This window comes from Aricia agestis, chromosome 3, assembly GCF_905147365.1.
Source record: "Aricia agestis chromosome 3, ilAriAges1.1, whole genome shotgun sequence".
NCBI lineage: Eukaryota > Metazoa > Arthropoda > Insecta > Lepidoptera > Lycaenidae > Aricia > Aricia agestis.
Window position 1 is genome coordinate 7,202,641 of NC_056408.1, and position 15,101 is coordinate 7,217,741.

At 34.4% G+C, this 15,101-nt stretch overlaps 1 protein-coding gene across 1 annotated transcript in view; it reads right to left on the bottom strand.

The window, feature by feature from the left end:
• Positions 1-14,079, bottom strand: part of LOC121725514 (lachesin-like) — an 83,369-nt gene extending 69,290 nt beyond the window's left edge. Inside the window, exon 1 of the mRNA XM_042112517.1 lies at positions 13,990-14,079. The gene's annotated coding sequence lies outside the window, so the exon portion shown is untranslated. The remainder of the gene's footprint in view (positions 1-13,989) is intronic.
• Between the last annotated feature and the right edge of the window lie 1,022 nt (positions 14,080-15,101).

Here is a 15,101-nt window from a genome sequence, read left to right on the forward strand (position 1 = left end):
CTACATTGAATGAAAATGTTATCGATGTGCGAAACCTAAGTAAGTTAGCAAGTATATTATGTATTAGCATGAGAACAGACACTAACATAATTATTGATAAATTATTTTACAGCTGCACTCAAAGGACTTATAATGGTTGCTTAAAGTTAAGATTAGATCTATTATATAAAGCCCATCCATTGCATTTGCATTGTTTTTAGAAGTACTTTATTTTAAGAAGGCGAATAATGGCAGAGGAAAAACATCGTCTTTCTATCTACACAATAATTAGACAGATCATATGCAGGTGAAACAGGACGACACGGGATCGGTGCCAAAACAGATTTTTCATAACAACTAGATAGATGATAAATATATATATATATATATATATATATATATTTTAATGTAATAAGGGGGCAAACGAGCAAACGGGTCACCTGATAGAAAGCAACTTCCGTCGCCCATGGACACTTGCAGCATCAGAAGAGCCGCAGGTGCGTTGCCGGCCTTTTAAGAGGGAATAGGGTAATAGGGGAGGGTAGGGATGGGAAGGGAAGGGAATAGGGGAGGGTAGGGAAGGGAATAGGGTAGGGGATTGGGCCTCCAGTAAACTCACTCACTCGGCGAAACACAGTGCAAGCGCTGTTTCACGCCGGCTTTTGGTGAGAACGTGGTATTTCTCCGGTCGAGCCGGCCCATTCGTGCCGAAGCATGGCTCTCCCACGTATAATATTATACGTTTTTTTGATCCACTAGTACAGTAGTGTCCTTCAGTGTTACAATTTTATATTGTGGATTCAAATATTGACTCATAATATGAATGGACTATTCAGGATTAGATGCATCTTTGTGATTTCTTTTTGTCAAGAAAATTTTAAATTGTCATGTCGCTTGTTACAGACTTTTGAAAGCGTAAGTAATATCTATGTTTAAAAATGAAACAATTCGTACCTTATTATTATCAATTATATAATCGTCAAGTTTCCTCTAGTCGCCCTCTTAATACATAATAAGTATTTTCGGACTTATATATTCTTACTTTTTATTTTGAAATTATAATATATATAAAAGAGAGGACGGGATGTCCTTCCTTTAAAATAAAAAGTATGAATATTTACTAAATTTTCAGAAAATAAGAGTAATTTCATTTACGCCGAACTCGTTCATTGCAACATTTTTACTTTGTTTCATAAAAATGAATAATTTCCTTTTTATTTTCACCATTATTCTGAAATTAATTTTATACAAAAACTAAATATTGTTGTGCTGGTACCTATTTTCTGTATCTGCAAGTTATTTGGCACGTGATCCACTTTAATTAAAATTAAATGTTGAGATAGAAAAAGATAACTCTTTGTCTCTTACCTTTTGTGGATCTCGGATGAAAAGATTTTTTTTGCCTTATTTTGTTTGAGCGGACAGATAAAAAACCATTTTCATCCTCAACTTTTTACGACCTATACAACATAAGTACCTGTGGTATGATGTTGTTACGCCTTTCCACATTAAATTTCCGAATAACTTTTTCGTATTTGGAAATCCGAATGCATGGAATCAGTACAAAATACATTAACTGACGTACACGTTCGTTTTTCTATGGACCGATCACGGAACAAATCCGCACGTACCTACGTTTCGACTGCAACCCGGTGCAAGTGCAAGAAAAATGACATTTGCGCTGGACTCACGAAATTCCGAATCGAAAATCCACATTGGGAAAACGAATACGGAAAACGTGTGTAATGTGTATGCGGCCAGCCTTAGGACTAACGTCGCAAATACATAAGGACGTCTGTCCTAAATAATATTATACTATCTACATTCTACAACTCGAGACGAGTTTCATATTTAACAAAATTTAAGATTTAATATTATGTTTATGACTCGTCTCGTGTGAACCTTAGTGCAATAACTATATTCCACACGAAACATTGCACTTTAAACATGTCGCATTCGAACGTGCTATTTAAATACTTAAAATAGCACGTCCGAAAACCAAAGCGTAATTGGTTTTAATAATAGAGCAGTCAAACTCTCCGGAATCCCAGGAGCATATACAATTTCAAAACAATTTATAACGTATTAATTTGGATAAATTGAAGTTTGAAATTTGAAGTATTTGAGGAATTAGGAGAGAAGCAAATTAAAATTCATCGAATTTCCGTTATTGGAGTCTGGGTTAGGGCGCATATTTCACCGTTTGCAGCGGAGGTTGTTTGCCATCGGATTGCCGTTTATTTCCGGCATATAATCTAAATATAAAGCAATAATCTCTGAATACGCATTCTTTATGTTAATCTTAAAATCACAATACGGACGTACAGTAAGCAGAGTATATTACGTTTGTTAAAGATTATAATATTTTCTAAAGGATTTAATATTACCAGTTCTATGATTTTGAGGTAACAATGATTGAAAATAATATATTAGCAATTCTGATGATTTTGAAGCTTACAATTTGTTTATTAAGCTTATTAATACCTGATATTGCATACTTTTAAGAAATAAGTATGTTTTTTTAAAATAGAAATCATGTTGAAGACTTAATTAATAAAATTTGTCTTAATAAAATCGATTATTTCAATCCCATAATATTATTATCTCAAAATTTTGGCCAGATATTTTACTTAATATTATTATGTTAAACGGAAGAGTTTGTTTGTTTGTTTGAATGCGCTAATCTCAAGAACTACCGGTCCGATTTGAAAAATTATTTCAGTGTTAGATAGCCCATTTATCGAAGAAGGCCACGGGCTATATTTTATTACGCTCAGATTAATAGAAGCGAAGAAAGGGGAAATTATCTGAAAGGGCTTATTTGAACGCGCTAATCTCAGAAACTACTGGTCCGATTAGAAAAAAAAATTCAGTATTAGATAGCTCATTTATTGAGAAAGGCTATAGGTAATTTTTTTATCACGCTAAGACTAATAGGAGTGAAGAAATAGAGGAAAATATGGAAAAACGGGGGAAATTATTTGAAAGGTCTTATCTCACATACTACTGGAGCAATTTTTCTGTTATTTGGCACAGATAAGAAGTAGACCACGTCAAACATCATAGGCTATTTTTTGTGTACTAATTTGTCTGTAAAATATCAAATTTACGCGCGTTAAGCCACGCGGAACGTCTAGTCCTACAATAATTTGACAATGACAGAAGTTAGTGAAACAGCTGTCTCTTAATAAATATAATAGCAAGATGGCGGCTTTATGTTGATTTTGACCACGCGCTAAAAGAACATTGTACAGAAGAACCTCGCAGATACTATTTGCTATTATTGTTTGGGATTTTAATCGTTGCATTATCACGGAGTGTACGCTGAAGTCGATATTAGGTACAAGGAGGCTGCCTCCTTTGTTTCCCGTTGACACCGTTTGTTTCCGAATACAATAGTTCGAGAATTGTTATTTTTAAAGACGTCTTGTTGTTTTATTACGCTTTGGGACAAGTTTTCAACGACTTGAAAAGACAGTGATGTTTTTAATTTCGTACCTTTTCAGATTACAGAAGATGGAACCATTTAATTTGTGTAAGTGTATTTTTTAATTAAATGAGATGGGTTATGAAAACATTTTAAAAGGACCCAGCTACTTACACAATGAAACTGTTAGAGGCGTAATGAAGACTGTAACATTTTGAAGTTTGCAGTTCTCAATCAACAAATTGTAGTAAAGGGCTTTCTTCACGTTAAGTCTTGATGGTTACCATGATTGCCACCACGATGTTTTCTAAAGCGTTGATATTTACATTTAAAAACGTTTTGAAATGCTTGTATGCAACAAGTAACAAAGTATATTAAGCTATTAAACTAAAAATTGGAGCTAAAATATTTTTTATCATACAAAAATGCGATAATAATAACGGTTATATTATAGACGTAGTTAATTAGATCAATTTGTTTTAACAATAATGTTCAAGTAGTCCTCTTGGAGTCAGTCTCGTATTACACTAACGAGACAGCTGCAGATTTTTTTCACAGTTTAATAGGTCGGAGAAATCCGATAAAAAGCCTGAAAGAAGGCTTAGATGCGGGTCAAATGTCCCGCGTCAACCCGAGCGACCCTTAGATGATACTTTATTTTTTCGATTGCCATTGGACTTTTAACGCTTTCCTCCTGGGCCCATTACTGCAGAAACAGTGTTATTTTCTTATGAAGAGGTTACAATTTTGAGTTAAATCTATGAATATTATGTATAACCTTACATTTTACAAACATGAAAATCACCTTTAAATTCTTATAAACTTTTATTTTTTATTTTTATAAAATTGCATAATCATTTATTAATTATTACACTTAATCAAAATATAGGACTTTTCTTACTGAACAAGACACACGTTTGATCTCAGGTTTTTGTGTCATGTGTGCACCTATGGGATATATTATTTTTTATAGGTCACTCGGCTTCCTAAACACAATTTTTTACCTACTTTCGCTATATAGCGGTACGGAACCCTTCGTACACGAGTCTGGCTCGCACTTGGGCGATTTCTTTTAAGTGTGTGGTTTGCGCTTTTGACTTAGGTACTATAGCATATTTAACAGGGGTTTATTTGTAAGTAGCGCTATTGTAAAGAAAACTATTAAAAACCTCGCAAACCGTGCACTAATCCTTCTCGTATTCGGGACAGGCCTTGCATTTCAATTTACCTAAGGGCCAATCCACACGTACCACAACCACACCACGTCGTAACGACAAAATGCTGTCAAGCAGTGGTTACGTGTGAATGGTGTCGATGCGGCTTTTTGTAGTTGCGTTGTGGTACAATTTGTTGGTACAATTTTTTTGTTGGTACCAACCAACAAAATGTGGACGTGGTTGCGTTGTCGCCAGTAGTTGCGATGTGGTTACGTACGAAAGTCAATGAAACGGAGGGGGGGAAGAGCGCGGGCGGTGTGAGCGCACTGTCATTGCATCGACGCGACGTTGTGGTTGCGATGTGGTCGGCCACTAGTTCGCTTGTGGTTGCGATGTGGTCGGTATCACACAAGTGGTCGATAACGACTGCAAAATGTGGTACGTGTGAATAGTCTAGTTCATTTACAATACGAAATATACGCCCGACCACGTGGTGTGCTTGTGTTTGTCGTGTGGTTGTGGAACCTGTGGGTTGGCCCTAATATAAATCATTACATTAGTTAAGAATAATTAGTTACAGCGTGAAATGCTGTTCTGTTAGCAATTGAAATTGAGCCATTTTAGCAATGGCACGGGACAGTCGTATAATGCATGCAAATGCACACAATCATCGTTCGTGAGCTTAACGTGCCAACTGCCATGCTGCCTCAATCAATACGTATCATTGTCGGCTCTTCGGTACAGGAGACAATTGGTTATACAAGATATTATATCAAGCTGTCACCGCAATTTTACTGAGCAGATACTTGTTTATCATACATGATCGTACAAATTTATTTAAAGTCAGTCAAAATTCAAATCTGCTTATCTAATTGTATCAAAGTTAAAGTTCTCTGAACCAACTTTGATCTTAAACGTAAAGATATAGCAGGAAGGCTCTTTCGCGTGATAATATAAGTATGGATGGTGTCACCGATGCCTTTATAAAATACACTTAACAAAACTGTATAAAATGGTATAAAAAGAATAATCCGACAAGCACGTGGTATATTTGAAAGATGGAGCCGGGCAGGTTAACATTTATCCGCCGCCGCAAGCCCATACATTAAATTTATTGGAGTTTCAATAGGTAAGTGCTATATCATGGCAACGGCAGCTGCGAAAAATTAAATATCATTAAAATTATGGAATGAATTTTGCATTTCCGTGCCAATAAAAAGCTTTTGTGTACGAAAGTAGCTTGTATTAATTTCAGTTGATCGGATTTGAATGTTTTCATTCCAATGAGTCGTCTAATTGATATTAACAAATTAATTTTATTTATCGCATTATTTTCCTGGGATGAATATTTAATGCTTCTTGATGTTAAAATTGTTAATATTTACTGATTTATCTTTATTCATTTACGTAAAATCGAACACTGCTCATTCCCCTTTCATTTTAGCCAAGCGATCTTAAAACTGTGTACTATGGCTCATATTATTATCTACATGTAAGATATCTTACATGTAGATAATCTTACATGTAGATAATAATATGAGTCACAGTGCACAGTTTTAAGATAGCTTGGCTAAAATGGAAGGGGAATGAGCAGTGTTCGATTTCTAGGTCCCTTTGGTGAGCCAAGGAGCTGGTGGGTGTGGCGCACGATACATGTAGATCGCGATGTAACGGTGACGCATTATTGGTAGAAATTACACACAATAATCATGTGCCGATTGCCCCCCAATTTCACCAAACGATATCATAGTTGTGCTTGGCTTACAGTATAGGTTACTTATTTGTATACCGCGTGTTCAACGCCAGAAGACGCTTTGTATTGTGTATGCTATGTCCAGAACTCCATTTATATAGGAAACTATTTTATTTTCTCATAACCGAAGTGAATAAATTTTACATTATAAAAGATTTTTTCGTCAGAGCAAATGGTTTTACAACGCAGCTGCTACTCTAGTTAATTTCAATAGCTGAGACAAATATAGGCCAAATCTTTTTATGACAAAACTTTTAAAGAGGTTTGATTTATTTTAAGAGGGAATAGCAATGTTTTAAAAATGTTTATTAAGATGTACCACTAAGATTATTATGTTTGTTATTATTTAAATGTTTTAATACTATTTTCATGGAGTATCTGTATTGTAATTTATAAAACTACAAAATATAATTCTTATAAAATATCTAATCTTAAACTTTAAGTGTCTAAACACACTATTCCGCCTGCAATGTGGGCGCTGACACATCATACCGTGATTCCGTTGCGTTATATTGTATGCGTTTGACATTGCATTTTTTGTAGGTTAGTACACGAATGCTCAGCAACGTCCAATTATTGAGTTATGAATAATATAATAATCTAGGAATAAAATTGTTATATTACACAAGTTTTCCGAGGGTTCCGTAAATCTCTACGTATTAAATCCAAAGGCATTTATGGAGTACAAGTTGAGAAAAGTTGACCGTATAAAACTTAAGGCGGTTTAAATTTAATGAAAAATTCTATGAATAATCGTTTTTTAAGTAAGGATGTACGGAATCTTTTTATTTTTCTGTTATTCTTATTTCGAGTCAAACATGACATTGTACTATGCAACCATAATGCCTTAAGAAAGAATAACAGAAAAATAAAAAAATTATGAAAACTGCGGCCGAAGTTCGGCATCATTACGCCTGCACTGTGTTTTAAATTACCGATAGCACACCATGCCGAAATTATGTCGCGTTATAATTTATGCGTAGCGTATTGCTCACGTTACCATGCCGAACTTCGTGCTGCGTATTTACGGCCTAGTGTGTTTAGACACTTAAACGAAACGCAACTCAAAAACGATTCAGTTTCCTGAGAGAGCGATAACGGGGAAGTAGTGTATGAAATGGATGGAAGTATGAGATTTTTTTAAAATAAATTATAAATTTATTTAAAAAAATCTATCGTATCACCCACTTTATAGTATGTGGTAGTATGAGTTTTTTTTTTCAGGAAATCATAATAGTTTTGTTATAATAATAATAATAGCTCCCACACCGGTTTCGGTGACGGTGGCCGGTTTCATTGAAACCAGGCCAGCTACGCAGGAGTAATTTTATAGTGCCCAAGTATGTGCGCAGTACACAAGAGCACTCTCTATTCCTTTACTCTCATAACCCAGTAGGAAGACCGACACGACCGGCGAGAGATCAGGTGCAGGACCGACTTCTTACATGCCCATCCGACGCATGGATCATCTTACTTGTCAGACAATCAGGTGATCACGCTGCATTGTCCTAACCGAACTTGGAAATAACATGTTTCCAACGCGGGAATCGAACCCACGACCTCCGAGTCAAGAGCCGCGCTCTGTACCACTAGACCACGGAGGCGTTATAATACTACATGATACACCTACATAAACCGAATTAGATGAATGACGCGGAAAAGATATCCCAAGAAAGAGCATACGTCTAGTCATTTCCAGTAGTAGGAAAAATGTACTGCCCCAGCGGATCAAATAATAATACGCGAACAAAGTACATCAAGTTACCCAATAAGTTTCGTTGCTGTACATATTTAGGGGTCCTTTATCAAAGTTAACTATGCGATAAAAGGCTGACAAATGACGAGTTGTAACGGATAATAGCAGTGGAAGCTGAAGTTATGACCGACCACTTCCCCGTTATCGCTCTCTCAGGAAACTGAATCGTTTTTGAGTTGCGTTTCGGTTTCGGCGTCATTAATAACGTTTAAGGGTCTAAACATACTACGCCGTAAATACGCAGCCGAAGTTCGGCATGACTACGCCTGCAACAGAGTAGACAGAATTATACCTGCAATGTATTTTAAATTACAAACGTTTAACGTTTAAGAGTCTAAACACACTGGGCCGTAAATACGCGGTTAAAGTTCGACATGATTACGCCTGCAATGTATTTTAAATTAGAAACGTTTAACGTTTAAGAGTCTAAACACACTAGGCTGAAAATACGCGGCCGAACTTTGGCATGATTAAGCCTGCAATGTATTTTAAATGTATGATGAGAGGATGAGAGTAATACATCATAATGTTATGATGATTTTACGTAATTTATAATCTAAACTTATTTATTTTAATAAGTTAAATATAAATAACCCAATATCAACATTTATTTAGTTGCAATTACTGTAACAAGTTTTATTCCAATCAGTATATCGATTACAGCCAACCGTTAAATATAAATGAACACTAAATAGACCCGAATATTCTATGTCAAAAGAACAAAATCGTTAGCCCCACAAAAAACTCATTTTAAACAACAAATTAAAATGAAGAATATAATCAACTACACTTCAATACACATGAATCATCATCAATTAAGAAAGAACAAAGAGACTAATTCTGTTTGATTTGATTAACATGTCTATTAAAAAAAAGAGGGAAATAATGTTGCTTTATAACAAAATTGATTGTATTCTCCTTATTTATGTGTGTCTTAATGCGTTTTTCAAAATACATGTCTTACCAAGTTTCAACAGAATAGTTCTTATAATTATGAAAAAAATGAGTACGACAAACAGACGGAGTGAACAACTTCTTGACGTGGGAGAGCCATGCTTCGGCACGAATGGGCCGGCTCAACCGGAGAAATACCATGGGCTCACAGAAAACCGGCGTGAAACAGCGCTTGCGCTGTGTTTCGCCGAGTGAGTGAGTTTACCGGAGGCCCAATCCCCTACCCTTTTCCCTTCCCTACCCTCCCCTATTACCCTATTCCCTCTTAAAAGGCCGGCAACGCACCTGCTGCGCTTCTGATGCTGCGAGTGTCCATGGCCGCATGGGCGACTGAAGTTACTTTCCATCAGGTGACCCGTTTGCTCGTTTGCCCCTTTATTTCATGAAAAAAACTAACATGACGTCTCTATAAGAGTTTCAAAACCCTAAAGAGTAGAAATGTATAATATTATTACACTTTTTTTTTACTTTTCTATGTACCAGGTAAAAATTAATGGCATATAATATTTCCAAGACGATGTGCTGAGAATTTAACTATGTGTTCACAAAATTTAATATCGCCTGCAAACGTAAGCAAACAAACACGCATTTGCATACATTAAGTAACTTCACTCAATATTTAGGTTTGGTAAATTATTGTGTCGAATACTGGGCGAAAAGCTTTTTAGGCAAAATAATCGAATGAATATTATAACGACTTTCAAAGCTTATAAGAGTGTATCTTTGTTAGTTTTTCATCTCATTGCTTCCATGTTAATACGTCTTCATCTCATTGGTTGCATAGTTGGCGTTTATTGTGTAGCATTATTTCTATCGAACAGACATAAGTATAATTTTTACATACATCAGAATCGTGAATGGTAAAAAAAATTACACAGAACTTTTTACATTCAAAATACTAATTTAACCCAACAGAAATGTAGACCACTAAATGCAATAGATAGATTTGGATTCAAAGGCCCGCCTACGTTATAAATGAGAAGTACCTAAATGTAAGTGCCAACGCTTTGAAATGACACTTGATGATTTACGATTATCTTACTGGTCAAGGGTTGCGGTCGGTCAGAGGGCTAGATCTATTATGTATTAGGTTGAATAATTATTTCATTCTGATGCTTTTAAGTTTCACCGTTTCGTTCTTCATGTTTTTAAGAAATTTGTTATGTTTCTTTTTTCTTTCTCTAATCTAACCAGCAAAAGTTTTTTTTATTATTAATTTATTTATATAATTTTCACCTAAACTTCTAAAAATTTAACCATCTTTTACACTTGCAACGTAAAGTCTTATTAATTGTTTCTAATGTTTGGTCAAAATATTATATCCTGCCCGTTCTTTTATTAAGGTATACTTACCATAAACAATAGATATAAAATGCCAGCTGATACTCTACAATCAACTTTAACCCAGACAATGTAAAGAGCTAGGGAATGCTACCAAAAATCAAAATATCTTATTCTTAGTGGGCCCCTAGACGATCAATTTTATTGTGCAATATCACTAATGTGCAATATTATTGACCGCCTAGGGTTGATATTGAACGCGCCCGCAATTTAATCTTATTGTCAAATAAATTGTTCAATAATATTGTTCAATGATATTGCACAATAAAATTCACACAATTTTTTTTCCCACTTAAATAAAAAATCTCAATTAATTTTTCGTTACTCTCTCACTCTGGGAATGCCATTGCAATAACGCGCTTTATAATGAAATGAAGTTACCCTTTCGATGACGGCGTGCAGCTTCCTTCCGTTAATTACATCGCTACAATGAAAAGAATTCCCAAGAAATCGAGGTCGAACGGCCTATTCGTTCATTAAGGCCTATTTAAAACAGAGTAACACATTCATCGTGAATTCTCGCACTATTTTTGCCGGCTTTAACTCCGGCTAGAACCGTTCATTTTTTGGGTTAAAAGTATACCGAGACTCAAAATATCTCCGTACTAAATTTAAAACAGACAGACACACTTTCGCATTTATAATATTAGTATGGATTGCAGGATTGACGTGACTATTTGTTGTTCACTTACTCATGAGAAAAAAAATTGTGTGAAGCCTGTTTTACATAATGGCTTAATCTTTTTATATCCTGAAAAAATATATTTTTTAAATTTAATGATATGCATTTAAATCTTATTATTGCTGCCAGAATGGAGTGACTTAAAAAGAAGTAACTCTATTATTTCATAAATTTGTCATGAAATTAAAACGATTTTATTATATCATTTCATTTTGAGTCACTTAAAACTTTATTACTTTTACAGCAACGCTAAGATTTATTCAATCTTAATACTACTTAGACGTATTAAAAAACTAAAAAAAATATTCTTCCAGATAGTAAGAAGCGTTTGAATCTTTTTAACTTTCACGAGCAACGCAGCGAAGAGCACGTACTTGGCTTTAATCGAAAAAAGCACAGTTCTATTCAAACACTAGTAATTTAAAGCAGATTACGAATACAGATTTAATATAGATTCCGAGTCGGAAGCGAAAAGTAGCAGGGAATGGTTTGTGTAAATTATACATGAGCTGCACCGCCCGGTCGAAAGTTTGGCTTTGTCTTGATGGAGACTTCTATAGATAACGATCTTATATCCAAAAGGACATTCCGGCTATGCCAGCTTAGTTAGCGCTTACGTTGAAGTTTGCCTCTTGAAATATTTAGCTATGAAAGCTAATATCATTAAGCTTATTTCAGGAAGTTAAACATACAGCTTTTCCTAGAACACGTTCCATACAATAAATAGCTAAGGTAAAATGTACATAACATAAACATTTTTGTTTGTAAAACATCATCTATGATAATGCAGTATGCAACTATGTATTGTTGCATGTAAAATTTAATCCCAAATTGAGATGGATTTTGTAAGAACTTACGAGCGTAACGTAATGACATCGCAAATAACATATTTAAAATATTTAAAGCCATCCTGAGTATGAAATAAAATCCTGGCGTATTCAGCAAACAGAGAATGGTATAAAGTATAAACAATTATAGGCCTTATTTGAAATGAGGTCAAATGTAAAATTGTCGCTTTTTTGCACTTAGAGGAGTAAAGGCAAATGCAAATAGAGGATTGTTGTCGCATAGCAACGCATGCACGCACAACTAGGACATGCTGTATGCATGCACGCGGTACAATAAATATTTCCATGTTGATAAGACTTTTATTTATTGTGTACCTTATGAAAAATATTTTTATTAAAAGCAGACACCGAAATACACGCGCTATAGATTTCTACCCGATTTCAAATGTGAATACGAAACAAAAACATATTTTGACGTGAAGTGATTAGAGATTAGACTAACCAATAGTTATAATAATACTGTATGACTACTCAATAGTAAGTCGGTACTATAGCGCGTTACTAAAATGATTTGAATTACGAATTGAGAAAAGAAAGCATAAAGATATTTCTTGCGTAAGGCATTAAGTTGTCGCGCTAGTTTTTAAGATGAAATAGAAGCCTAGGACATTCAAGTCACGTGCCCAGAAAGGAGCTTAACATGACTTTAGAATTATCATTTATCACTATTACTTTTTGCGTAAGCTGAAAATACGCGGCCTCATAAAAAATAAAAGATTTATTGGAATCATAATAAAACATTAAGTGCTCCAAAATGACATACAATATGTAGGATGCTGTCGTAAAATATATCAAATAAAGAATACTGTTTTACGTCGATGAGTTAGATATGCATATGGACTTAAATGAAAAATGACAATTTGTAGGAGAGGCTTTCAAAACATTAAAAGCTTTACGTAAAAATTGAAATTAAATTTAGTTACATTTGACTTTTAATGCAACGTCCAAATAAATATGCAGTTTGATTTAAATATATTATTATCTATTTTTCAACGTAAGTAAAGTGTTAGTAGGTAGAAATATTAAGCTCACATACTTAAATTGATAAAATGTATTGAATTTAATAAGTTAAATATTGGTTTGGTTCTTATACGTCGGACTTATCGTTGTATAGAAAAGACAAGTTGTGGATTTTCCATAATACTGTTTCAAACATGGTATAAATACAGTTCAGTGGTAAAATATTATACATTTTATATACTTGTATATCGCATGTCACTTGAATGACCAATCAAATTAAACAATTTAAACCGCTACCATGTTCGTAGCATGCTACGAGAACCGTAGCAAATCTACGGGCATTCTAAAAATGATCACACGTTGAAATCCATACTAATATTATAAATGCGAAAGTGTATCCGTCTGTCTGTCTGTCTGTCTGTCTGTCTGTCTGTCTGTCTGTCTGTCTGTCTGTCTGTCTGTCTGTCTGTTACCTCTTCACACCTAAACCGCTGAACCAATTTTACTGAAATTTGGCATGGAGATATTTTGAGTCCCGGGAAAGGACATAGGATACTTTTTATCCCGGTAAAATGTACGGTTCCCACGCGATAAACGAGTTTTGGTGCAATGGAGTTGCGGGCATCATCTAGTTATTTATAATTTATACTTTTAATAAAAATAAAAGTAAGTTAAACATTATAAAGTACAGACTACAGTGTTGTTTATCAAGCACACGTGCATTAACACAATATTTGTAATTCGTGATCAGAAGTGAATAATCCCGTATTAAATGCAAATATTTTTTCTTTTTAAGAGATAGTTAACATTTAACCAGCATTTACTTTATACTTACTAGTTTGAAATGTTTTAGATAATAATGATTTTCAAAATGTTTATTGTTCTAACTTAAAAAACACGTTTTGTTTAATTATTAAAATGCTACGTAATAAATAGGTAAATTTTAACCAATTAATGACACATTCAAACAAATAAATAAAAATAAACACAAAAAACATTGAACTTAGTCATAAAACCTTTAAGCAAAAAAATGCCGCGCGTCTTCACCAACTTTAAAACACACAGTCCCATAACACAGAAATAACTTAACTGTAAACTATAATAACAAATAAACTTTATCGCTAATACGTACCTCAAACGTGTCTACATCCACTCAAGAGATGGCGCGAGTGGGACGACGAGAGTCGCTCAACTTGGGAGCCTGCGGTGAACACAGCGCTACCCGCGGATACCGGCGATTCATTAACCACTGTGGAGGCTGCACGCTCCCGCCCGCCCCCCGCACCCCCTGTACCCCCTCGCGCCTGCGCACAACCCCCCAATAGCACTCCTGTTGCATCTGACGGCGACGTCAAAACGCCATGAATACGGTTAATCGTTCGAATCCAACTATCTTGATTTACGCGGAATGAGCAATTTCCATATTAGGATTTAGTCGATTTTAAATTGAACTGCCATGTGCAGCTCGTTCGAATTGTTATACGACTATTTTAAACGGTATTTCAAATTTTATTCTATTTTATTCTATCGGTAGATGCCTAGTTTCTTACCGTTCTTATTAAAACGTAAAAGCTTATTAAAAGCAATAATTTAAATATTAATATTACAGAATATAATAATATTTGGTAATTTCTCGATGAACACAATATCAATAATGTCTTTTATTTTAAATTGTTATATGTGTGCACAATAAAGAATATTTATCTTATCTTATCAATAGTTAGATCTACATCCTAATTCTTATTCAAAGTTTTTGTGTAATATTTGTTTCAATTTACCAAATATTAGTGGTAAAAACTACGAATAATAAAAACTAAGGAATCGTAACTCCCATACTATTACTACCATACCGTTTTAAGATTGGTTCCTTTTGATCTATCATGTAACGTCAGCCTAGTAACGCTCAAGGTCACCTAAATATTGCAAATGTATTGAAATGTGTACCTAAGTTACACATAGTTTAGTATTGTAGAGTATGTTTTTTGACGGAGTTACTTTTCCTTAGTTTTATTATTCGTAGGGTAAAAAACTAGAAATGTAACATGAACTCACATTGACGTATAAATTTAACAGACGTTAATAAAATTAGTCATCTAATTTTATTATCTTAACGAAACTGATTTATATTGCTCCTTATGTCTATGAGCCAAAATCAAAGATACTGTTTAGTCTAAATTGACATAAACATTTTTAAATTTATGGTAAGAAGTGAAAAACCTCTCAAGATTACTCGGGCAAGATTGC